Raw genomic sequence first — 27588 nt, forward strand, 5'->3', positions numbered from 1 at the left:
TCCTGCGAACCAGAGGCTGACAAGTTTGTCCCGGGCAGTGTTTCCTTCCTGTTCTCTCTTTTGAGTTCTCCCCCCCCGCTCGTTGCCGCCAAATCCGAGTCTCACTCTGCTTCGCCGTTTCCTCTTTGAGTAGGACTTGGGAGTTAGGAGTTAGGACGGCGTAGCGGCCAAGTCAGGCGGGTTTCATCAATCCGTACCCGCGCGGGGTTCCAATTCCATGCATATATAAACGGTAGCTCCGCATCTCCTCGTCGCACTCTTTTGCTGTCGCACCGTCCGCTTCGTCCATACGGATGGCGGCATTAGCGTCCGTCCCGCAGACCAGCCGGCGCCTGATGCCTCCCCTCTTGGCGCCGCACGAGATGATGCGCCCACGAGCGCCCCACGAGATGATGATCCGCCCGTCCGACGCCACGCCTGATTACGCTAACGCCATGATGAAGCCAGAGCCAGAGCTAGAGTTTGAGGCGCTGAAGCTTTCGGACTTTGACAAGGTTGGCGACCTCGGCGAGGGCGCCTGCGGCGTGGTCACCAAGGTGCGCCACCGCGGCTCCGGCGCGGTGTTCGCGCTCAAGACGGCGTACTACTCGGACCCCAACTCGGAGGAGGAAGCGGAGGTGCTACGCCGCGTCGGCAGGTCGCCACACCTCGTCCGCTGCCACGCCATCTTCCGCGGCGCCGACGACGAGCCCGCGATGCTGCTCGAGCTCATGGACGCCGGCTCGCTCGGCCGCGTGCTCCGCCACCGAGATCACCACGGCCTCCCTGAGCCCGCCCTGGCCGAGGTCGCCGCGCGGTGCCTCGCGGGCCTAGCCCACCTCCACTACTCGTGCCGCGTCGCGCACCTCGACCTCAAGCCGGACAACCTCCTCGCCGACGGCCGCGGGAACGTCAGGATCGGCGACTTCAGCGTGTCCAGGATCTTGTCTCGCGTCCCCGGCGATCGCCTCCGGGTCTCCGTAGCCGTCGGCTCCACGCCGTACTTGAGCCCCGAGCGGTTCGCGCCCAACGCCCGCGCCGGGCCGCGCGGCGCCTGCGCTGCCGACGTCTGGAGCTTGGGCGTCACCGTCCTGGAGCTGTTCTCCGGGCGGTGTCCCATCCTGCCCGGGGCTCAGAGGACCTCATGGGAGATGCTCAAGGAGGCTATCTGCTGCGGGAAGCCGCCGACGGTGCCGGAGATCGCTACGGCGTCGGCGTCGCTGCGAGGGTTCGTGGACGCCTGCCTGCAGAAGGATCCGAAGCGGCGAGCCACGGTAGCTCAGCTGCTCGCGCACCCGTTCGTAGCCGGCCGCGACGTGGAGTCGTCGCGCCGCTCGCTGCGGGAGATAATCGTGGAGACCATGTACGAGCAAGGAGAGCCAAGGATAAAGAGGAACGCGCCTAAAAGTTGATCAATTGATCTGTCTGATTATATTCTTTAGATTGTAAATACGGAGTAGTATTTACCCGCAAAAAAAATTACGGAGTAGTATTAATTTGTTTCTTAGCTAGTGCAGTTCACTCGTGCTTATGTTTAACTTCAGGGGTGTATTTTTTGCTAGAAGAAGAAGATGAAATGTACAAGGCTGATTTCGGTCTGCATGCATAGTCAATGATATTCTGTTTTGATTTAACAGTTGACCGAAGGCAAATTACGATGCCAGGTGATTCATCGGCCTCATTTCTCTTTGTCTCGCTTTCGTCTAGCTCCCCTGCTAACCGTTCCCCGCTGTTCGAGCTCCTGCCATAAGCTGCTCCCGCCACCGGTGCTCGCTGGCCATTTGTCGAGTGCTGCACTGCTTGCCGGCCGTCCGCAGACGTGGCCGCTGCCGGAATTGCTGCTGGTAGCTAGGGCGTTGTAGCTCCTTCATGCGCTTGCCGCTATGCGACGCCTTATCCCGATGAAGGCCGAGCTTGCCACACGCGGGCTGACCTTGAGAAATGAGGCGAGAATATTGGCACTCAACCTTTGTGCGACGGGCCTCTGCCCTCTGGCATAGTGGATTCGTGTCTGGCAAGCTTGAATCGGCCATGGTGGTAGCTCCTAGCTCGTATTCTTTAGGATTTTCTCCCGTTGAAAAGGGGTTTCAAAATGGTGCATGTGCATATCTTTTTTGTTATGTAAGCACAGCTGAAATGTTGTAATCATTTCTAGCCGTATGCTACAACAAGATATCTCTATTGCAAAGGTGTTTCTGGGATGTTGGCTATGTTGGGCACATATGTTAGATGTGCGGGCTTAATTTGTTACAAACGACGACATACTTCCCAATATTTTGCTAAAATAAATTGAGGTTTGTTGCATATGTTTTTTTTTCTACAAGGGCGTGTTCAAAATGTTGAAACATTTTCCCCAAGTTTTATACTCCGGTAGATTCAAGAAAGAAATAAGAAAAAGTGTTGCACTCCAAAAAAATGTAATACTACCTCTGTCCACTTTTAGATGTCAAAAGATTGTCTAAATACAATTGTATCTAGACACTCTTTAGGGCATAGACACATCCAAACTTAGACGAATCTACCGACATGCATTAATGTACAAAGGGAGCACGAAAATGTTCCATTGATTTGAACATGAAATTTCCCCCAAAAACGGATCAAACGACTGGGGAATCGGCAAACAATCCCCATACATGTTGGCTGATTTCTAGCATTGGCCATTGTTAATTTGTCTATGCCTACGTTTTGTTGTTTGCCAGATCCACTTTTCAGATTCATACTTTTAAAAGGGGACATATTTGAATAGTGGGGAATGGATGGAGTATCAATATCGGGAATGATCGATCATTGGTTACCTGGTATCCTATCAAGGAAGACCGGCACTCATTTAGGTCACATGATTTATTGGACTGCGGACGAGCTAACAACAGGGCCGTCGAGGAGGGCGTGCGAGCTGTGCGACGGCACAGGGCCCTCAAAATGTTGGGCCCCCCGGATCGCCAAACACACCATAGGGACGGCCGTCCCAGGTCACCGATGGTGGAGAAGGGTGCTACTCCCCACCCACTCCCTACCTTGCCGCCAGCAGCCTAGTGGAGCAGCCAGCGCCGTGCCTGTTCTTTTTCTTGAACGGGGCACCATGGATTGTCGACTGAAGCTTTCCGTCCAGCGTAGAGAAGAAGATACTTCGTGATTGCTTCGGTGTCCCCCCCTTTAGCTCCATCGTTCTAAAAAATTGGAGCCGCTCCAGGTTTTTTGTTTTGATTCGTGGAGTTGCTCCAGCTTTTGGTACAAATATGTGTAGTTGCTTCAGCTTTTATATAAATACGTGGAGTTGGTTCCGCAGAACACAAAAACATGGATTTGTTGTTTATTTACGTTCCACTGCCACCGATAAGTGACCAAAATGTTACGCACATTTTATCTTTCTTCCCCTCGTCTCTCGGGCATGTTTCCCATTGCCCAGACTCTCCCCGATTTGACTTCACCGCAGCGTGATTCACGCCTGCCGCCACCGAATCGAGGCCGCCGGCAAACGAATGAACTTACCTTCGGAGTCAAACTTGTCTGAATCATTCTTGCTGCCGCGTAAATCGAGTTGTAGCTTGTTGCCGCTGCCGTCAGAAACTTGTTGTGACCGCCCCAACCAACTTCGTCATGGGTGAGGTGGCGCGCGACGTAGTGGCGGCGACAGCAAGCTCCTGGCGGTGGCGGCAGCGAGCTACAAATAGATTTGCATGGCAGCGAGAACGAATCGGACAAGTTTAACTTCAGCTGAAGGTACGTCGACTCGTTCTCCGGAGTCCATGATTCTGTAGCGACAAATGTAAATCATGTCGCGATGAAGTCAAATCAGTAGCAATCGGATGTAAATTAGGGCGCTCCATGTATTTTTTATGTTTGTGTACCAAAAGTTAGAGCAGCTTGCAGTTAACTTTTTAAATCCCTCTCCTCTCTTGAGCGCGTTTCAATATTTCCAATTACCCGGTGTTTGGGAACGTCACGGCAGTGCCGGGTGGTTCAGCGCCGCCGCCATAGCCATCCTCATCGTTGTGGCCAGGCCAACTCCACCGCCAGGAAATACTTCGCCACGGGCCAGATGAACTTTCAGCCAAAGATTTAAGCACTCACGCGGTGCGTCCCAGTGTGCTCTGCATTTTTATATTTCACAAATTCAACTTCACGTAATTATACCAAAAACTGGAGCAGCTCCAACTTCTCAGAACTGTGGAGTTAAGGGGCGACACCGGAGCACACCCCAAGATACTTTAAGTGGGCCTGGAGTCTGAGTGTGGGCTTAAGTGATCAGGCCCATCAAATAATGTCTACTTGTTCTGCAGCGTTCCACTTCTTTGCTTTGCTAGCTAGGCCTGCACCGCACGCCATGTTGTTACCCAAGAAAAATACCTCACATATAGCATATAGCATATGTACTGCTCCCCCCTAAAGAAAAACGCCCTACTTCTTTGTTCAGTTTGATCTCCATGACACCTCAAAATAAAAGTTTCTTGTTGTAGAAGGTAGAGCTAACTTGAAATTTCATGTTGATAGTTTCTAAGTTTCTCTATTTTTTTTTTTTTGAAAATTGGGTGTATATTACTTAAGAAAGAGAGTTACAATAGTTCATACAATCTACCCGGACTGGTTCCTCCACACAGGGTGGAACCGAACCCAGTAAAACACCTCCACAACTAGAAGATCTACTGAAACTAGCAATAGAATGAGCCACACGATTCGCTGTTCTGTTGACCTTGCAGAAATGTACACCAGGTAGATCCTGGCATATGTTTTTAACTTCTTGGATGATGCAAGTAATCTGGGATTTAGTCCTTTCTCTGGTAGACAACTCATGTAGAACAGTAGAACAATCTGTTTCCAGGTGAATTGGTTTGGCAGACAAAGGTAAAACTGCTTTGATTCCCTCAAGACAAGCCAACGCTTCCGCGATTTCTGCAGAAGCACATCTTTCAATTATACCCCAGGCACACATGATCACGACGCCCTGGTCATCACGAAGCACAGCTCCCCAAGTCCCACTATTTTCATCAGCCGAGAAACTTGCATCCACATTTAGCTTGGCCCAACCTGAATCTGGTTTTATCCAAGGTACAAACGTTTCTTTCTTTTGCAAAGGCTTCCCTTTGTCAAGTGATACAATAGCACTCTTACCTTTGTCACCAGCATAAGTGAGAAGTGCACCATTTTGCTGAAACGAGATCCAGTAAGCTTGTAGAAAAGAAGCAGATTGCTCTATCGAACATTTGCCATCCCCAAATATAGAGTTATTCCGAATGTGCCAGGTTCTCCACCAAAGAAAGAGAAATTTTGCAATCATGTCTTCGCTATATTGGCTTAGAAGAACGAGAACCCAATTAGAACCTGAGAAATAAAAATTACTGTCTGAGGGCAATGACCACGGATTTTTTAGGCGCATTCTAAGTGCCTTAGCTTTTGGGCATGTTACCATTGCATGGTGAGCTGATTCCGGTTCCATCCCGCAGATTTGGCAAGTAGGTAACATGTCCATGTTTCTTCTACATCGGTGAGTTTGCACACCTAGAGAGTCTGTGGCTAGTTTCCATGAAAACACTTTTACTTTAGGTGGCACATTAGCATTCCAAATCAGTTTCCATAAGCTTCTTTCTCCTCCAGGGTTGCTGCTCGTTGAAACTTGGAGGCCTTTGCTCTTAATCTCCATGCCAAGCCTATAGGCACTTCTAACAGTGAAGATGCCATTCTTCTCATGGTGCCAAGCCAAGAAATCTTCCCCATCAGCACAAGGGATTTTTATTTGCATGATGACCTCTGCGTCTGGTGGGTAGAATAAAGATCTTACCTCCTCTTCTTTCCATTTTTTTGTGCTTTGATCAATGAGGTCAGAGACCCAGCGAGACCTTGTCCGGTTTGCTTTACCCATGACTTTTAGATTCCCCCTTGGTAGCCAATTATCCCGCCATATTTGCACCTTGGAGCCAGAGTACATTCTCCAAATTAAGCCTTTCTTGAGCAGTTCAAGGCCATAAGAGATACCTTGCCAGCAAGGGGAAACATTTTGGTTGAAAACAGTGTCGATGAGGTGCCCAGCCGGGTAGTATCTAGCTTTGAGGAGTCTTGCACATAGGCTATCCGGGAACTCAATTAGGCTAATGTTATATTTCATGATCTTAAAAACCTAATGTTTTGTTGTCTAGATCAACAAATATTTTTTAATTATATATATGTATTTTATAAAAAATTAGGTCACACTTTACATCTCGCACTGGGGTCCCAAATTCCTGGAGACGGCCCTGGCTAACAAGCCCTAATATGCAGGTCAATGGGATGAAGAGCTTTTCTTAGATTTTAAAATTCTCTTGAGGTACATCGAATTCTACTCATTCACATTAGTGAAAACTCACAGGAGGATTTTGTGTCCGGGCATAAGGCAAAGTATTTCACTTTCTCGGTGAGGTCTGTATGCTACTCCAAATGGGAGCACCAGGTAAATTGGGATGGGTAGTGGTCAAGGTACTGCAAATGTTAACCCAGTTTGAGACATAATCTCGAGGTTAAATGTACCAGCAAAACTTATTTTCTTTTTTGCTTAGAGCATCTCCAGTCGCGTCCCCCAAACCGTCCCCCAAAGGGATTTGGGGCGCGCCGGACAAAAAAACGTTCCCAGCCGCGCGCCCCAAAGCCCTTTTTTGTCCGGCGCGCCCCGATACGGTGTCCGGCGTCCCGAGCCCGTCCCCGTCCCACAGGGGACGCACCGGGCACGCCGGACACAACGAAATGAGAGGCGAGGAGGCGCGGGGCCGACCCGTCAGCGGCTCGGACGCTCAACCGCCACATACGTAGCGACGGTGCAGTTGACAGGAAGCGGAACCGTCGCATTGGCAAGCGCGTCGACGACGCGCCAACCCCGCCGGAATGGAGCGCCGACTCCTCGAAAGAGCAACCGCTGCTCTCTTCGACTTCTGCGCCGCCGTTCATCCGCGCTCAATAAGACCCGTACGTACGCCGTCATTCATCCAAGCTTCCATCCGACACCTCCAGCGACGATGAGCTACATCTCCCGGCTCCCGTCCGACACCTCCGGCGAGGGAAAGCCTGCTGGCTGGCGCCATTGGTGTGACAAAGCCAGGACGCCGAGCAGCGGCGACGATTCCCCGCCGCCGGCTGACGGCGAGGAGGAATGGCTGGGCTGGGAGGAGGAGGAAGAAGAGAGCGAGGCCGCGGCGGCGGCGGTGGCCCGTGCGAAGGCGAAGGCGGCCAAGGCGAAGGCTTCCAAGGCGAAGGCCGCCAAGGAGAAGGCCGCCAAGGCCAAGGCCGCCAAGGCCAAGGCGCAGCCGACGAGCACCGGCGACGACGACGCGTCGAGCGCCGACACCGCCTCTTCGGAAGAGGTGACGAGCAGGAAGCGCCACCGCGATGACGACGACGAGGCGGGGCCATCAGCGAAGAAGAAGAAGTAGATAGTTTATATGTATTTAATTATATTTTTTCGAAGTTTTATATATAATTTGTTTATGTTCAACCGATTTGAATATTATTAAATAGTTTCTTTCTAGCCAAAAAAAAATACTTTTAATGTTTGGGGGCGGCGTTTGGGGGACGCGGCTGGGGAGCGACGTCCCCCAAACGCGGCACGAACGAAACACGTCCCCCAAACGCTCGATCCGGCGCGGTTTGGGGGACGGTTTGGGGGACGCGACTGGAGATGCTCTTAGAGGGCTTTACATGGGCTAGTACATGGTGCCAGAGTTCTTGCAAATAGATACATAAAAGTCTGAGCTCAGTGTCACCGGTTGCATGCGGGGCATGCGTTGAGCTATGATTCACATTCTGTAATAAGGTGGACGGAGGTTCCTCCAAATTATGTTCTAGTTGATGTACCGGGACACCGGTTGATGTAACTTTGTTAAACTCTCAATAAAATACACTGCTTCAGTTTTAAAAAAGAAGTTCGGCTGATATAAATTCCGTTAAAATTTGCCTACAAATACCTGGCTGAACTCGGACCAATAAATGGTCACGAGTTCATCAAAACTTCTTTTTCAGGCGCTCCTAAACTTTTCTGCCAAATTGATCATGCATTAACCACGCCAAAAACCATGGCAGGAAGACCTCGCTTCTCTCGCCCTCCGCGAAGGGAAGCAGGGGCGAACCCTAGCCGCCGCTCCTCTTCGCCCACTCCTCCCCTCCTCCTCTCTGCTGCCATCGGCGGCGGCCGGCCTTTCCCCATAAGCGTGGAGCCCTTGCGCGGCGCACGGTGGCCTATGACGGTGTCCCTCGGCTTGATGGCGGTCCGATGCGACGGTGTGAGACCCGTTTGTCGGGTGGAAGGAGGCGTAGCGGCACCATCGTTGGCGGCAGAGTGGCGAGATCGGGAGGTGTGGTGGCAGCGCCCATTCAACCCAGATCTGGGCCCCTTTGGGCCTTATCTGGGTTGGGCAGGTCGTAGGCCGCTTGTTTGACTACAGTGTTCCCTGCTGGCGGAGAAGGCACGTTGGCGGTGGCAGGGTGGTGGCGGTGCTACGGCCGGCATGCTGCAGCTTCGCGGCGAGGACTTCACGGGCATGTGTTGGCCCGGACGGGCCAATAGGGGCCTAGGTTGTCCTCGCTGCCTCGTCCGGTCGGCTACTGGTGTCGACATTTGTTTTCGTTTTTTCTTTTTCTGCATTTTCTTTTGGGCTTAGTTGTGCTGCAGCCTCAGCATGTTTTTGTATCGTGTGGTTGCTATATTAATATAACAGAATGAAAGCCTATTTCGAGGAAAAACCTTGGTAGGAACGGCGGTAGAAAAACATGCAGCGCAAAGGTGGTAGCTACTCCCTCCTTTCAGGAGTAAAGTGTGGGTTTTCGTTGGAAGTCAAATTGTTTCAAATGTGAATGAATTTTTACATAAAAATAGCAATATATGTAACATCAAACTATTACATTATTAACTACATGTTAAGATGATTTTTTATTACTCCAGAAAGGAGGGAGTACTAAATTTAGTGTCATAAATGCTGCTATTTTTTAGGAAATTAATTAAGTCTAATAAAGTTTAATTAAAACATATCCAAAAAATTAGCCATTTTCCCCATAAGTCTGTTTCCTACCTTGGCCGTCAAGCTAAACATCGATGGGGCACACGTAGCCGCGTACGACACGTTGGATCTCGGCAACAACGACATTGGTCGAAGGGCCCATAGACAAGAACAAGATGTGTCAGTGATGACTCGAAGTGGTACACAAGCCAAGCGCAGACGCAAAGCATGGTCGCACGTAGGTTGGTTTATGCCTTTCGATCAAATTACTTTCATGCTTGAAGCTCCCTCTGCTAGAATGGCTTGAATATACAACGTGGGACTGGGAAGGTCCTTTGTTAGTAGGATCCCAAAGTCAGGAATGGGTGGATTTTCGAGCAGAAAAGTGATCGCTAGGTCAATTAGTATATACCGTACAAGCAGGTTCACGGAGGTGGACTGAAAGGTCAAACCGTCTGAAGAACACAGTGTATGTCTTCCGTTATTGACACGAAGACACAAGGTTGGTAGCAATCCTTGGGTCTCTGCTAAAACAACATGGAGACAAGTCAATACTTGTGTATTACGAAAGCGAAATGAACACTTCGTACAATTGAATGATAGAAATCTACGAGTACTAGAATAGGACGCAGGCTCGACGATTATTTCACACATGTATGCCACATCCCTTGCCGCTCAGTCAATTCCTGTATGAATAACCTACTTCCTCCAATTACAATCGCAATTGACTTATGTTCTAGATTTAGTTAAAGTTAAAATTTATAAAGTTTGACCAGAAAATATTAACATTAAGAAACAATATTAAATACATATAATTTGAAAATGTACCATTCTAAATTTCTAATACAACATATTTTATATTCTAGATGTTGATTTTCTTAGATATTTGGTTAAACTTTACACATTTTGACGTTGACTAAACCAACCCACAAGATAATTGTGAACATAGTGAGTATAGTGCTCCTGACTACTCATCTACCCGTGCACGGGACATTCGGTGCATGTTTGTGTCGTTGGATTCATTTTGCTTTAGGCTTTGAAATCCGTGCTATCAGGACTGGGTTATTGGATTTGTGCTTCATACTTTGAGATTCATGCCGCTAAATCTTATTATGTTTCATCAAGCTTTGGGACTCTAAAACAGATTGGCATGGAACAAAACTTAATGATTTCCCGCACATGAGGTTCCATGCACGGAACAAACACCACTTTTTTGCGGTCTTGGTCCTTCTCTTACTTCCCAGTTGCACGGAGGGTGGTCTCAGGTTGGGGGTAGCTAAAGTACATATGGGCTCTCTTACGTTCCCCTCCCTTGCTCCGCCCATTGAGACTCGTCCCCTTGCTTTCAACTCACTCCTCCTTCTTCGGCGGTGTTGTCGCCGGTGTCGAGGCAGATGCACAACGCGGAATGTATAGAGTAGTGTTAGGGTTAGGAGTAGTTGGCCTCTGTGTTGTTGGGCATATGCCGATTGCTAGAAGCTACCTATCGGCGTTCGTGAGCAAGCTTCTTTGGTGTCTCTCCATGGCAAAGAGCGTGAGGGAGGCATGGATCTGGTGAGAGCTCCGCCAATAAGCTCGGTGGAGCTGCTGCCTATGGTGTTCCTCACGGTTCTGTTTGTCAGGATGAAGGGCCGGTGGAGGTCGCGGGATTTGCAGGTCCTAGGCTATTTCAACGACGACCATGGTATGCCGCCGTTATCCATGGCCATAGGGGTCACTGTGTGCATAGATGTGATATTTCTCTAGGTTTCCTCTTCCTCCATGTTGGCGTGCCAGTATGGAGGATCTTCGGTGATCTCAGCTTGGTGCTCATCGACCTCTACACCCCAAATGGTATCGTCTCCGGCGGTGTGGTCGGCGTCCAAGCTACGAGGTCCAAGCACAACATTCGTGAGAAGGGATCTGATCACATTTCTTCCTTTGTTCACGAGGTCCTTTTTGTAGTTTGTGAGGATTGTGCTGTAATTGTAGTTTTGTATAGGACCATCCATGTATGTGTATGCCCACTGCAGTAAATGCAGCTTCGGTGTCCTTTGAGACCATATCCTTGTTCAAACAAAAGGTTAGGGTGTGTTGTAAAAACTCTTAAGCTTTTAATATAAATTGGACCCTTACAAGGGGTCTTGTTTCAAAAAAGTCACACCCATCCTGTTGCTAAATCACTTCCTCCGTTCTAAAAATAAGTGTCATAGATTTGTCTATATTCGCAGGCATCTATACACTAAAACGTGTTCAAATATATACAAATATAGATAAATCTTTGACCCTTATTTCAAAATGGAGGGACTATTTCAAATAGCTGCATAGGCATTTCATACTTCCTTCAGCCGGCTGATTAATTTTAGCATGATTTGTATTATTCTGGAGCTGCCAATATCCCATAGTATCATCAAACTCTTGCATTCAAATATCTGGCTCCAGGGCTGGCCCATAGGATGGGGCATAGGGGCGCTCGCCCCGGGCCTTCAGGAGCGAGGGCCCTGGCACATATTTTTTTTACATACTTGATATATTTATACTTGTACTTAGGCTGTAGAGTGATTCTTAAAGATTTCAAAGACCATGGATCTTTCAAATGTAAATATTATTTAGTTTGTTATTGCATTACTCTAATATTTTTCTTGTCTAATACTAATATTTTTTAAGTCTTTCGTGTGTGATGGATATTGTTAAGAGGCCAGACCACCAATCATGCTTAAATTTTAAGTAATATATACAAATTTAGCATAAATATATATCTTTAAAAAATTCTATAGTAGGGGGGCAATGGCCCCCTGCCCTACGATAACTTCACTATTGTGAACAAGGGGCGCTTGATATCGTTTCCTGGAGCCTCTGAAATCTATGGACCAGCCCTGTCTGGCTCGACACTGGCTACCGGATCAAACATCCACTCTGGTCTTTAGTTTACACTAGCACGATGTCCACACGCTTGCCGCGGATTTTTCTTTTAGTAATATTGAGATTCCTTCCATGTATCATCTCTCGGTATTGTTGTAACATCCCAAGAATTTCAAAATAAAACAAATGAATTTCACTAGTTCCAAATTTTGGAACCAACAAAAACTTTTATTAAAGTAAGTATGATACATAGTGATCTTGCTTAATTCTTGTGTTATTGCTATGATTGCTTGTTATTAGTATTTGCAGTAATTTTAAACCCTAAACCTCACCTCTCCTATCACCATACTAGTTAAAATAAAATAAAAGGAAAGTAAATAAGAAAAAGGCATATGTGCCTATGGCTATAATTATAGATCCTTACCCTAGATTTTTCCACATTATTTAGAGGATTGGAAATGCTTCATTAACCTTATATAGTACTTCTTAAATCTTTTCCAAGATGAAACTAAAGAAAATAAAAAGAAACAAAACAATGCCATAGAGGCATATGAGATTAAAATAGCAAATTTGTGAATTTAAGAAAATTGACCCTAGGACTTGTTGTGAATGGTTGGATCACCTCCATATATCATTTCAACATTCAACAAAACCAATTGGGTCAAACCAAGTCAAATTAAAAATAAAATACCACATATGCATAAAAGCATATGTGACACATAGGCATTTCACCAAACATTGACCTAGGTCTCTAAACCTTGACCAAATGGTGTGAAACCATCTATAAACCTATTATAACACTAAATGGACCCTAACCCATGTCCAAGTAAGGCAAGAACAACCCTAGTACAAGTTTATGAAAATTTGACACCTCATCTCTTATGTATTAAGGCCAAATTTGCAAATCTTGAACAAGACCCTTTGATTTAGTTTCAATGCTCTTAAAATGTTTCTAAACTCATAAGAACCCCATTAGAGTCAACCAAAGTCAAATTAAAGGGAAAGAAATCAAATAGGGAGAAAACTCCCAAAATTCACTCACATACACATAACCCAATTTTGCAAATCTTCAAACAAGGCCACAATTGCTTGATCCCTTGCTTGTAGAATGTTTATATATGATAAATAAACACAATTGCATCAAAGAAACCAAAAACAAATCGAAGCAAAACTCAAAATCAACATACATGTGATAATGGTCATTTTGTCACTTTATAAAATGTTCCCCACTTTACCACTCTGTTTTTCTCAACTCTCAAACCAAACTTAGTCAACTATGACCATGTCATCCAAGACCATGTCAAGGTTAACAACTTTCATGTTGACCATCTCTGCTAATGTTGACTAGGTTGACCAGAAAGACAGGGACAAGTGGAGACTTTGAATCTATGTGAAGATAACCCACTTTTTGAAACTTTGCAAATCCTCACCAAAATGGACACCACCACCACTATTCTTTCTCTCTAATTATATAAGTGAGCTCCACCAAAAAGAATTGCAAAAATCCAAATAAAATTTCATGCGGCCATTGTGTCGAACACCTTGCAGGCATGATTCAGATTTTGGCACACATGCTATTATCCTCTGGATTTTTGCCTAAACCCCTTTCTCTCTTTGATCATTGTTGCTTTGGTACCCTCCCTGCATCAACCTATGCACTGCATACCTACACCAAGTGGTGCCATGATCAAATTTGGCCATGCCAAGTACCCATGCCGGCCACCTTTGGCATCTCTCTCTCTGGCTCTCCCCTCTCTCTTTCATCTTGTCATCGAGCCTCTGTGTACTCCCCTAAGCACGCCTGTACCCTCCCTATACAAAGAGACACACACAATCGACCGAACCAGGCGTGCCCATGCACGCCCAGAACGTGCCAGGCACGCGGTGACCGTGCCCCGACCCAACCCTGGCCGCGCCAGTGCACACACTCGCACTGGACGCTCTCGTCCTTCTCTCCCCCTCTCCTCGTGCACGCGCACCCTACACCACACCCGAACCCTCGCTAGACAACCACATAGGCTCGCGAAGCCCCGTCGACGTCGCCATGATCACCACCCTGCCGCGCCGTGCGCCGGCACTCGAGCATCGCCGGTACCCCCTTGTCCTCCCCTGGCCGCGCCATCAAGCGCGGTAGCTTCACCTAGCCGTCGCCTACGCCATGCGCCCCCTAGCCTGCCCCTTCGCTCACCGTAGACGCCGCGCCATGGCCGCCCCTTCGCAGCACCCACGGCTTCCTCGACCCCCTATAAAAGCAAGCACTCCCTGGACGATCTCCTCACACCATTCGCTTCACCTCTTCCCTCTGATCATCCTCGAACACTTCCCCTCCTCAATTAGACACTAGCTCGCCGGAATTTCATCGGAGTCCGCCGCCACAGTAGCTCCACGACGCCGTTGATCTACTTCACCCCAAGCCCTGCTGCGACCACCCTCTGCCTCGCCATCGTCTTCTCGTTCGATCGCCCGCCTCGCCAAGTCCTGCCTGAGCCCAGGTACGCCGCCGACGACCCTCGCTGCCGCCGGTAGGGTTAGCTCTCCGGCGAGCTTGGTCGAGGATGAGGACGAACCTCGGCCGTCGATCAACCTTTTAATCCAACGGCGCGGCTGACCCCATACCGCTTCGGTGAGTTTAAGCCACCGACGGGTGGCCCCTCACATGTCGGGCGGCCCGCGTGTGCCGGTCACACTGCTGGGCCGGCCCAGTCCGTTTAGCCCGTTTAGCCCAGGTTGCTTTCCCGCCAAGCCCGGTGATTCAAAAATGATTTAACTTATTTAGTTCAAATCCAATACTGGTGCCCCATTCAAAAATGAATAAATCTCAAACTACTACACCAAATTTAGCAAATTTTATATATTCGGAAAGCTCATGAAATTACCTAAACAATGCCACTGGCCTCACTTGCAAATTATCTGTAGAAATTAAATGATAAAAATAACAAAACAGATACTTTTCGACTTCAAATAAATATTAGAAATTATCTATAAATGATTTTAAGTTGATTCCAACTCTAATAAATCACATTTGACATAATCTAATTGTTTATGCAAAAATATAGCATAGTTGTTTTGCATGATCATGGGCTAGAATCAAAATATTGGCTATGTAGTCAATACTAGCTCATTTAAAACTATTTCAAGTTTTAGGAATTTAAATCTATGAGGTGTAGCACCTCATTTAAATCCTTTTCTCAAGTATTATGAAGAAATATGATGACCTCTACTGCATAGGTTCATACTTGTTCACTTGTAGAATTTAAATCAACATAGTATTTAAATTGCACTAGTATTTAAATCACATGAGATGATGAATCTCATTTAAACCACTTTTCTCAAATACTAAGTGAGAAGTGTTGACCTTGGTCAACATGGGATCATCCATGGTTATTTGAGAATATGGCATCACCTCAATAATAGTTTTTACTAAATTAAGTTACCACTATGTGTTAAATCATATGAGAGGTATTCCTCTCATTTAAATCCTGTTCTCAAGTAATTCACCATGAGGTAGTGACCATGGCCTAATAATCTCATATTGAGTTATTTGGTGGCATTAAATCACTATCATGCTAGTATTAAATTGCATGAGGTATGGAACCTCATTTAAATCATTGTTCTCAAATGATAAGTATGAAGAGGTTGACTTTGGTCAACCTAGGTCATATATTATCCATAAGAGAAATTAAATCTTAAGAAGAATTCAATGAGAGGAAATTATTTCTCCAAACCAAAGAGAAACCCTAATTCCAATTTTCAATGAGAGGAAATTATTTTCCTAATATTAAATAAAGAAACCCTAGCATAATTTGTGAATAAATGTTAAGTAGTGATGCTAAATCATTTGAGTGAGCCATTAAGGCTAATTAAGAGTACTTAAGTATTGTTTGGTGATTGTATCCTCGTATTCGTTTTTAGACGCTAGTACCGGAGACTATCAAGAGGAGGAAGTATTCTACCAGGAGGAAGAGCCGAGAAAACTTTGATCAATACACCAATCAAGGCAAGCTAACACTCTTGCAAGGTTCCCTTGTGCAAAGCTCTACAAGAGCAAGGCACCAATATTTTTACTTTATGCTTAATGCTCCTATCCCAAGTTTTTACTTTACAAGCTTTTTCTAAATTTTGTTTATCAAGGTTTATTTTTTTTAAATTATGATTCACTTGGTTAGTACTGGATTAGTACAAGAGTATCAAGGTTAGCCTAGAAGCAAAGCAAAGTACTTAGCACCCCTCATACATAGATGCTAGTGCTAAATTAAAAGTGACTACTCTAGTTGGGAACTTGTGAAATGAAATGACTTTGAAAACCTTGGAATGATGCTTCATTCTATTGAAAGATTTTGAAGGTGAATATGATGTGAATGACTTGGTGAATTTTACAAAACTGATGGTTGGGTTCGGATGCGATACCATTCCAATTTGAAAGTACCCCCACAATACCCAATATGGATAAGGGCTTAACTAGAAATTTATGTGCTTTAGTATGGGTTCCCTCTAAACAAGCGTCATCGGGGTTAGGCCGAGGGCTGCCTCCACAACAAACAAAACGATGCGATATGACGTGGAATGAGGTGAATGTCCGGCCCAAGCCCCGTGCGGTTCCGGGTTGACTCGCGGTTTTCACCGGGAGGCCAAGCTCATGGGGAGAGGTGCCTATACTAGAGTATGTAAGTGAAAGGTTATGGTTGGTAGTCCGCATACGGAGTATGGTAAATCAGGGCCGCTTAACCACGACGGATTATTGCAAATATTGTGGCACAAGTGTACGACCTCTGCAGAGTGTAGAACTATTCGAATAGCCGTGTCCACGGTTATGGACGGTTGGAAAGGCCATACTTGTTCCGTCATCGGACCATTTTCAAAAATGTGACATATGACTTGGGACTTGAATTTGAAAGGTGAATGGTGACTTTGAAGTGAATCACAACGAGTTGTGGGAATGACACTAATGTTCCCACTTGAGTTAGTTTAGCAAATGAAGAGTCTTTTCTAAATGTTTACGAAATAAACTTGGCTTTATGCAAATAAACTTAGAGCTTAGCACCCCCTTACTATAATTGATAGGGCTTACACTAGTATTAGTTTGCGAGTACTTTAAAGTACTCATGGCTTTGTCCCTGGCTATTCAAATGGCCAGACTATGAAGGTGAACAGACGATACGAGGAAGATGGACAGCGAGGACGTCTACGACAACTAGGACCGCTCCTGACGTCAAGCGTTGGCCTGTGGATTAGATAGCCACTACTACTTCGCTTCCGCTATTTGTGATGTTCGTTGATCGATAGATCAACTATTATTGTAATATTGGATCATGTGATCTACCTTTGTAAGACGATTATGTGTTGTAATAAATGATGACTCTATGATATTCAACTATTATGTCTCGCAACAACAATATTCCCGGGATTGCGATGTACGGCATAATAGGCATCTGGACTTAAAAATCCGGGTGTTGACAAGTTGGTATCGAGCCATTGTTTGACCTTAGGAGACCCTAGTTAGAATGGACGTCCGAAAAACTTAGTTTCAAAACAAAGGAAGTGAATATTTCTGAAAACTTATTCTCACTCTTACCCTTGAGATCTTTTTCAAAAGTAATAAATCCATGCTCTACTTTTCTTTGAAATTGCTACATAAAATTTTGCACACTTGATCACTTCATTAACTTACTCATCCTCATTGCTCACAGATGGAGTACCAATGGGAGTTCTATCAGCTTGGTCGCGGAGGAGACCTAACGTTCGAAAAGGATTTGAAGCAACTAGTGGACTATCTAGAGCACCCGTATCCCGAGTTCTTCGGAATACCCCTCAAAGCTCGCTCAGGAGAACCACCTCGGTGGGACGTTTCTACCGATCTACGAAGGAAGCTTGATGCCCCGGTATGGGAAACCATACGGTTTTCCGTAACGGGAAACACTTGGAAGGAAGGACTAGACAAAGCTATGCAAGAAGCAATTTTCCGTCCGTGTGGACAAAATGAGGACAAGATCAAGAACACTCGTTTCATCTACTACCCAAGACATGACTCCATGGGAAGACCGATGACCATGCCCCCACCACAACCAAAGATGAACCCCTATGAAGCACCTCGGGACTTCGAGCAGTACAAAACCCTCAGGGATTTGGACAACGCCCTCGCCTCTCGCCAAGCACATTAACCGTGAAGACGCAGAATTCCACCACGAAGAGTAGTATCACCCAAGCACTTAAGTAGGTGTGAGTTGTATCAGGATCCCCTTGTATCGTAGAGCGATGAATGGTTCTTCAAACCAACGGTGTGCTAGCTTTGTAATATGTGATGTTTGGTATGAATGAAAAAGTGTTGTTGGTTTTTACCCCCGCAACACTACTCAAGTTTTCAATTTATGAACTTCTTAAATTGTAACAAAACAAACCCTAGAAATTTCCCTCTTATCTTATCATCTACCTCAATGTTCAGATGGCCCCACCAACCCGCAACACCACCCAGGATGCCATGATGCAACTGCTGCAGACAATGATGGCAGACCGAGAAGTCGAGAGAGCTGAACGCCAAGCCAACATAGCTGCACTGCAACAGATAGCTCAGAACAATCAAGGCCATGGAAACAACGATCACCCTGGATCGAAGCTGAAGAACTTTCAGCACACCAACCCTCCGATATTCAACAAGACTGAAGAGCCCCTTGATGCTGATGACTGGCTCCAGACCATGGAGAACAACCTCGAAGTTGCGGGAGTTGAAGCCGCGAGAAAAGTACTGTTCGCCACCCACTACCTGTCAGGACCTGCCAGAGCCTGGTGGACAAGTGCCCGTGCAATGAATGCGGGACAGATAATGACATGGGAAGACTTCAAGCTGAAATTCAGCAAATACCATGTGCCCCAAGGACTGATCAAGAAGATGAGAGACGAGTTCCGTGAACTCAAGCAAGGAAGGATGTCCGTGGTGGAATACCGCGACAGGTTTCTTACTCGTCAAGGTACGCCCGGATGAGACCGACACCAATGAGAAGAGAAAGGAAAGATTTCGAACGGATCGCATGACGAGATGCAAACCGTGTTAGTGAACATTCCGTTCGGCTGACCTCGAAGCCCTCGTAGACTCAGCCATACGGATGGAAGGAAAGCTGCATCGGGCCAATGAGAACCGCAAACGCAGAATGATGAACCGAGTGGACCCCACCATACCCGGAAGTACCGCAATAACTCCTCCGGAGGATTCACCCCCAGAAACAACAGGCCACCTGCTCAGACTTATCGCCCCAACTACGCCAACAACAACGGAGGACCCCCGAAGCCCGGAGGCAACAACAACAACAACAACAACAACAGCCACCACAACAACAACAACCCCAACAGCAACAGCAACAATGGGAACAACAACAACACCAACACTGGCCCGAGGACTGGAAGCAATGCCATCCCCGTCAACCCGAAGGACAAGTCAACTGTAAACTGCTATGAATGTGGAGTTGTGGGCCACTATTCCAATGAGTGCCCCAAGAAGCTTGCCAGGATTGCCGCCAATACCGCAGCACCTGCTCAACAACAGCGTCGCTTCGCAGGCAGAAGGAACCAGAACAACAACAACGGCCGCCTCAACCACATGACTGCCACTGAAGCTCAGGAAGCACCCCAGAACATGCCAAGTATGTCTTCCTGTTAATAAAATGCTCAATCTCTCTTAGGAACCTAACTTTTCTTAAAATCTCGGGACGAGATTTGTTTAAGGGGGAGGGTTTGTAACATCCCAAAACTTCAAAACACAACAAATGAATTTCCCTAGTTCCAAATTTTGGAACCAACAAAAACTTTTATTAAAGTAAGTATGATACATAGTGATCTTGCTTAATTCTTGTGTTATTGCTATGATTGCTTGTTATTAGTATTTGCAGTAATTTTAAACCCTAAACCTCACCTCTCCTATCACCATACTAGTTAAAATAAAATAAAAGGAAAGTAAATAAGAAAAAGGCATATGTGCCTATGGCTATAATTATAGATCTTTACCCTAGATTTTTCCACATTATTTAGAGGATTGGAAATGCTTCATTAACCTTATATAGTACTTCTTAAATCATTTCCAAGATGAAACTAAAGAAAATAAAAAGAAACAAAACAATGCCATAGAGGCATATGAGATTAAAATAGCACATTTGTGAATTTAAGAAAATTGACCCTAGGACTTGTTGTGAATGGTTGGATCACCTCCATATATCATTTCAACATTCAACAAAACCAATTGGGTCAAACCAAGTCAAATTAAAAATAAAATACCACATATGCATAAAAGCATATGTGACACATAGGCATTTCACCAAACATTGACCTAGGTCTCTAAACCTTGACCAAATGGTGTGAAACCATCTATAAACCTATTATAACACTAAATGGACCCTAACCCATGTCCAAGTAAGGCAAGAACAACCCTAGTACAAGTTTATGAAAATTTGACACCTCATCTCTTATGTATTAAGGCCAAATTTGCAAATCTTGAACAAGACCCTTTGATTTAGTTTCAATGCTCTTAAAATGTTTCTAAACTCATAAGAACCCCATTAGAGTCAACCAAAGTCAAATTAAAGGGAAAGAAATCAAATAGGGAGAAAACTCCCAAAATTCACTCACATACACATAACCCAATTTTGCAAATCTTCAAACAAGGCCACAATTGCTTGATCCCTTGCTTGTAGAATGTTTATATATGATAAATAAACACAATTGCATCAAAGAAACCAAAAACAAATCGAAGCAAAACTCAAAATCAACATACATGTGATAATGGTCATTTTGTCACTTTATAAAATGTTCCCCACTTTACCACTCTGTTTTTCTCAACTCTCAAACCAAACTTAGTCAACTATGACCATGTCATCCAAGACCATGTCAAGGTTAACAACTTTCATGTTGACCATCTCTGCTAATGTTGACTAGGTTGACCAGAAAGACAGGGACAAGTGGAGACTTTGAATCTATGTGAAGATAACCCACTTTTTGAAACTTTGCAAATCCTCACCAAAATGGACACCACCACCACTATTCTTTCTCTCTAATTATATAAGTGAGCTCCACCAAAAAGAATTGCAAAAATCCAAATAAAATTTCATGCGGCCATTTAGTCGAACACCTTGCAGGCATGATTCAGATTTTGGCACACATGCTATTATCCTCTGGATTTTTGCCTAAACCCCTTTCTCTCTTTGATCATTGTTGCTTTGGTACCCTCCCTGCATCAACCTATGCACTGCATACCTACACCAAGTGGTGCCATGATCAAATTTGGCCATGCCAAGTACCCATGCCGGCCACCTTTGGCATCTCTCTCTGGCTCTCCCCTCTCTCTTTCATCTTGTCATCGAGCCTCTGTGTACTCCCCTAAGCACGCATGTACCCTCCCTATACAAAGAGACACACACAATCGACCGAACCAGGCGTGCCCATGCACGCCCAGAACGTGCCAGGCACGCGGTGACCGTGCCCCGACCCAACCCTGGCCGCGCCAGTGCACACACTCGCCTGGACGCTCTCGTCCTTCTCTCCCCCTCTCCTCGTGCACGCGCACCCTACACCACACCCGAACCCTGCTAGACAACCACATAGGCTCGCAGAAGCCCCGTCGACGTCGCCATGATCACCACCCTGCCGCGCCGGTACTGCCAGCACTCGAGCATCGCCAGTACCCCCTTGTCCTCCCCTGGCCGCGCCATCAAGCGCAGTAGCTTCACCTAGCCGTCGCCTACGCCATGCGCCCCCTAGCCTGCCCCTTCGCTCACCGTAGACGCCGCGCCATGGCCGCCCCTTCGCAGCACCCACGGCTTCCTCGACCCCCTATAAAAGCAAGCACTCCCTGGACGATCTCCTCACACCATTCGCTTCACCTCTTCCCTCGATCATCCTCGAACACTTCCCCTCCTCAATTAGACACTAGCTCGCCGGAATTTCATCGGAGTCCGCCGCCACAGTAGCTCCACGACGCCGTTGATCTACTTCACCCCAAGCCCTGCTGCGACCACCCTCTGCCTCGCCATCGTCTTCTCGTTCGATCGCCCGCCTCGCCAAGTCCTGCCTGAGCCCAGGTACGCCGCCGACGACCCTCGCTGCCGCCGGTAGGGTTAGCTCTCCGGCGAGCTTGGTCGAGGATGAGGACGAACCTCGGCCGTCGATCAACCTTTTAATCCAACGGCGCAGCTGACCCCATACCGCTTCGGTGAGTTTAAGCCACTGACGGGTGGCCCCTCACATGTCAGGCGGCCCGCGTGTGCCAGTCACACTGCTGGGCCGGCCCAGTCCGTTTAGCCCGTTTAGCCCAGTTGCTTTCCCGCCAAGCCCAGTGATTCAAAAATGATTTAACTTATTTAGTTCAAATCCAATACTGGTGCCCCATTCAAAAATGAATAAATCTCAAACTACTACACCAAATTTAGCAAATTTTATATATTCGGAAAGCTCATGAAATTACCTAAACAATGCCACTGGCCTCACTTGCAAATTATCTGTAGAAATTAAATGATAAAAATAACAAAACAGATACTTTTCTGACTTCAAATAAATATTAGAAATTATCTATAAATGATTTTAAGTTGATTCCAACTCTAATAAATCACATTTGACATAATCTAATTGTTTATGCAAAAATATAGCATAGTTGTTTTGCATGATCATGGGCTAGAATCAAAATATTGGCTATGTAGTCAATACTAGCTCATTTAAAACTATTTCAAGTTTTAGGAATTTAAATCTATGAGGTGTAGCACCTCATTTAAATCCTTTTCTCAAGTATTATGAAGAAATATGATGACCTCTACTGCATAGGTTCATACTTGCTCACATATAGATTTTAAATCAACATAGTATTTAAATTACACTAGTTATTTAAAATCACATGAGATGATGAATCTCATTTAAACCACTTTTCTCAAATACTAAGTGAGAAGTGTTGACCTTGGTCAACATGGGATCATCCCTGGTTATTTGAGAATATGGCATCACCTCAATAATAGTTTTTACTAAATTAAGTTACCACTATGTGTTAAATCATATGAGAGGTATTCCTCTCATTTAAATCTTGTTCTCAAGTAATTCAACATGAGGTAGTGACCATGGCCTAATAATCTCATATTGAGTTATTTGGTGGCATTAAATCACTATCATGCTAGTATTAAATTGCATGAGGTATGGAACCTCATTTAAATCATTGTTCTCAAATGATAAGTATGAAGAGGTTGACTTTGGTCAACCTAGGTCATATATTATCCATAAGAGAAATTAAATCTTAAGAAGAATTCAATGAGAGGAAATTATTTCTCCAAACCAAAGAGAAACCCTAATTCCAATTTTCAATGAGAGGAAATTATTTTCCTAATATTAAATAAAGAAACCCTAGCATAATTTGTGAATAAATGTTAAGTAGTGATGCTAGATCATTTGAGTGAGCCATTAAGGCTAATTAAGAGTACTTAAGTATTGTTTGGTGATTGTATCCTCGTATTCGTTTTTAGACGCTAGTACCGGAGACTATCAAGAGGAGGAAGTATTCTACCAGGAGGAAGAGCCAGAAAACTTTGATCAATACACCAATCAAGGCAAGCTAACACTCTTGCAAGGTTCCCTTGTGCAAAGCTCTACAAGAGCAAGGCACCAATATTTTTACTTTATGCTTAATGCTCCTATCCCAAGTTTTTACTTTACAAGCTTTTTCTAAATTTTGTTTATCAAAGTTTACTTTTTGAATTATGATTTTCACTTGGTTAGTACTGGATTAGTACAAGAGTATCAAGGTTAGCCTAGAAGCAAGGCAAAGTACTTAGCACCCCTCATACATAGATGCTAGTGCTAAATTAAAAGTGACTACTCTAGTTGGGAACTTGTGAAATGAAATGACTTTGAAAACCTTGGAATGATGCTTCATTCTATTGAAAGATTTTGAAGGTGAATATGACTGGTGAATGACTTGGTGAATTTTACAAAAACTGATGGTTGGGTTCGGATGCGATACCATTCCAATTTGAAAGTACCCCCACAATACCCAATATGGGTAAGGGCTTAACTAGAAATTTATGTGCTTTAGTATGGGTTCCTTCTAAACAAGCGTCATCGGGGTTAGGCCGAGGGCTGCCTCCACAACAAACAAAACGATGCGATATGACGTGGAATGAGGTGAATGTCCGGCCCAAGCCCTGTGCAGTTCCCGGGTTGATCTGCGGTTTTCACCGGGAGGCCAAGCTCATGGGGAGAGGTGCCTATACTAGAGTATGTAAGTGAAAGGTTATGGTTGGTAGTCCGCATACGGAGTATGGTAAATCAGGGCCAGCTTAACCCCGACGGATTATTGCAAATATTGTGGCACAAGTGTACGACCTCTGCAGAGTGTAGAACTATTCGAATAGCCGTGTCCACGGTTATGGACGGTTGGAAAGGCCATACTTGTTCCGTCATCAGACCATTTTCAAAAATGTGACATATGACTTGGGACTTGAATTTGAAAGGTGAATGGTGACTTTGAATTGAATCACAACAGAGTTGTGGGAATGACACTAATGTTCCCACTTGAGTTAGTTTAGCAAATGAAGAGTCTTTTCTAAATGTTTACGAAATAAACTTGGCTTTATGCAAATAAACTTAGAGCTTAGCACCCCCTTACTATAATTGATAGGGCTTACACTAGTATTAGTTTGCGAGTACTTTAAAGTACTCATGGCTTTGTCCCTGGCTATTCAAATGGCCAGACTATGAAGGTGAACAGCAGTACGAGGAAGATGGACAGCAGGACGTCTACGACAACTAGGACCGCTCCTGACGTCAAGCGTTGGCCTGTGGATTAGATAGCCACTACTACTTCGCTTCCGCTATTTGTGATGTTCGTTGATCGATAGATCAACTATTATTGTAATATTGGATCATGTGATCTACCTTTGTAAGACGATTATGTGTTGTAATAAATGATGACTCTATGATATTCAACTATTATGTCTCGCAACAACAATATTCCTGGGATTGCGATGTACGGCATAATAGGCATCTGGACTTAAAAAATCCGGGTGTTGACAATTGTGCCCCTTTCCCTCTCTACATGTACACTGTCTTGATACTAATATGTGGTAGATACACCACGACAACATATAACACAAGGTTTCATGGGGGCGTCATTGACCAAAATTAGCATGTAGGATTAATCGCTGCAGCTTTAATTAGCGCGGCCACATATCTTTGTCAATTTCCATGACGTCAACTAACGGTGTAAATTCGGCAATCTTAAGCTATCTAATCTATCTTCATCGGCAAAGGTAACAATTATTGTCTAACAAGCACAACGCTCATGGATTCACCAACCTTTGCACGTCAATCTTACCTCTATACATATCTTGCGAAGGGGCTCGTGGTCACCTCGGCTGTCACATAGAGAGTGGAGACGTAGTTAGAGCATCTGTAGCAGACACTCCAAACCACAAACCCAAAAATCGTTGATGGAGGGCATCCCAAACATGTTTTGGAGGCTCAAAAAACGACTCGCAGTGTCCAGACACCGCAAAAAGAATCTCCAAAAAATCATATTCGTTTACTCTCACAGTCAGTTTTTTTTTTTTTTGCTTTCTTCTTCCTCCCGCCCGGCCACGCCCACGCATGGCTGCCCCCCGCCGGCCATGCCAGCCCCTGGCCGGCCACGCCCCGCCCCCGGCCAAGGCCACCTAGGCCCCGCGCACGGCCGCCTCATGCCTGCTCCAGCCCCGCCCACCCCAGCCGCCCAGGCCCCGCGCACTGCCACCTCGCGCCGGCCATGTCAACCCCCGCCCGGCCACGACCCCGCCCGCCACCGGCCGACGGCCGCCCACGCCCCGCTTTGTTCCCGCCCGCTTGTGCCCGCCTGTGCCCGCCGGCTGCTCAGCCGCCACGCCCTACGGCCACCCACGCCCCGCGGCCGCCTGCGCCCAGTAGCCGCTCCGCCCGCCGTCCCCGCAGGTCGCCCACTCCTAATTCTGGCGAATTTTAGCCCGATTCCAGCGACTCCGGCGAATTTTGGTAGTCTCTAGAGGTTGGAGGTTGTACGGGCTGAAGTTTTCTTCGCGCCAACGTGAAAATTAGGATGGGATTCGCTCAGGTCTCATAGAATTGGGTATTTGGAGTTTGCGCGACGCGAATCGGGGTGGCCTGGAATTTTATTTTAGAGATGGGGGTTCGATACGGGATCTGAACGGTCCCTTTTTTCGTCTCCGAACTGAAAATCAGCGGTTATTATGTGGATGGGGCGGATGGAGAATCTGCTAGAGATACTCTTAGTCAATGTTCTCTCGCTTGATCTCTCCTAAGATCTGGATGTGATTAGAGCTCACCAAGGAGGACCGGGCAGATATAGAAACATGACGATGTTCTTTGTTAGGATCCAATACTGCATAACTCGGTGAACAACAGTTTCTCATATGGTTAAGTAACCTCTAAAAACATTTCAATTGTTAAATCAATCGACTTTAAATCATCTAAACATGCATGAGAACAAAAGCTCGTGTAGTACCTTGACCTATGTCTTGCGAAGGGGCTCGTGGTCACCTCGGCTGTCACAGATAGAGAGTGGAGACGTATTTAGAGCATCTGTAGCAGACACTCCAAATCACAAACCCAAAAATCGCTGATGGAGGGCACCCCAAACATGTTTTGGAGGCTCAAAAAACGACTCGCGGTGTCCAGACACCGCAAAAAGAATCTAAAAAAAAGCATATTCGTTTATATTCTCTCACAGTCAGTTTTTCTTTTGCTTTCTTCTTCCTCCCGCCCGGCCACGCCCACGCATAGCTGCCCCCCGCCGGCCACGCCTCGCCCCCGGCCAAGGCCGCCTAGGCCCCGCGCACGGCCGCCTCGTGCTTGCTCCGGCCCCGCCCGCCCCGGCCGCCCAGGCCTCGCGCACGGCCACCTCGCGCCGGCCATGCCAACCCCCGCCCGGCCACGACCCCGCCCGCCCCCGGCCGACGGCCGCCCACGCCCGCTTCGTTCCCGCCCGCTTGTGCCCGCCGGCTGCTCAGCCCGCCACGCCCTACGGCCGCCCACGCCCGCGGCCGCCTGCGCTCAGTAGCCGCTCCGCCCGCCGTCCCCGCAGGTCGCCCACTCCGAATTCCGGCGAATTTTAGCCCGATTCCAACGACTCCGGCGAATTTTGGTAGTCTCTGGAGGTTGGAGGTTGTACGGGCTGAAGTTTCCTTCGCGCCAATGTGAAAATCGGGATGGGATTCGCTCTCGAAAGGTCTCATAGAATTAGGTATTTGGAGTTTGCGCGACGCGAATCGGGGTGGCCTGAAATTTTATTTTAGAGATGGGGGTCCGATGCGGGATCTGAACGGTCCCTTTTTTCGCCTCCGAACTGAAAATCGGCGGTTACTATGTGGATGGGATCGGATGGAGAGCTTCCTTTTCGGGAAAGACCCAAACTTCTCTCACTACTTTCCAAACATATTGTGCACTGACAATGCTAGAAAACCACGACAGGAGCAATCAAAACACCATAAACTCGGTCAATGGAGCCAATGGCACGAAAACCACGATGGATGGCATAAACCCCGACAAATGGGCCTAGAGGGACAAAGCACAAATGGATGAACGCCTTGTCGCGAACCACTACGACCTCCCCACCAAGACCATTGGAGACTTGAGGGAAGCCCTAAGAGCAAGTACAATAGAGTTCAGTCAGCTGACTATAAGACATTAAATAATATATTTTAGATGAGTTGGAGGAGAGAGAAAAGGAGAGAGAAGGGAGGGTGAGCTACTATGCAATAAGCCAAATTTCTTGCGACGTGCTTCCTGAGGCACCTTGTGAGAGTGAAAGATGGACCATATATTAGTAAAG

Source organism: Lolium rigidum, chromosome 6, assembly GCF_022539505.1.
Source record: "Lolium rigidum isolate FL_2022 chromosome 6, APGP_CSIRO_Lrig_0.1, whole genome shotgun sequence".
NCBI classification, from domain to species: Eukaryota; Viridiplantae; Streptophyta; class Magnoliopsida; order Poales; family Poaceae; genus Lolium; species Lolium rigidum.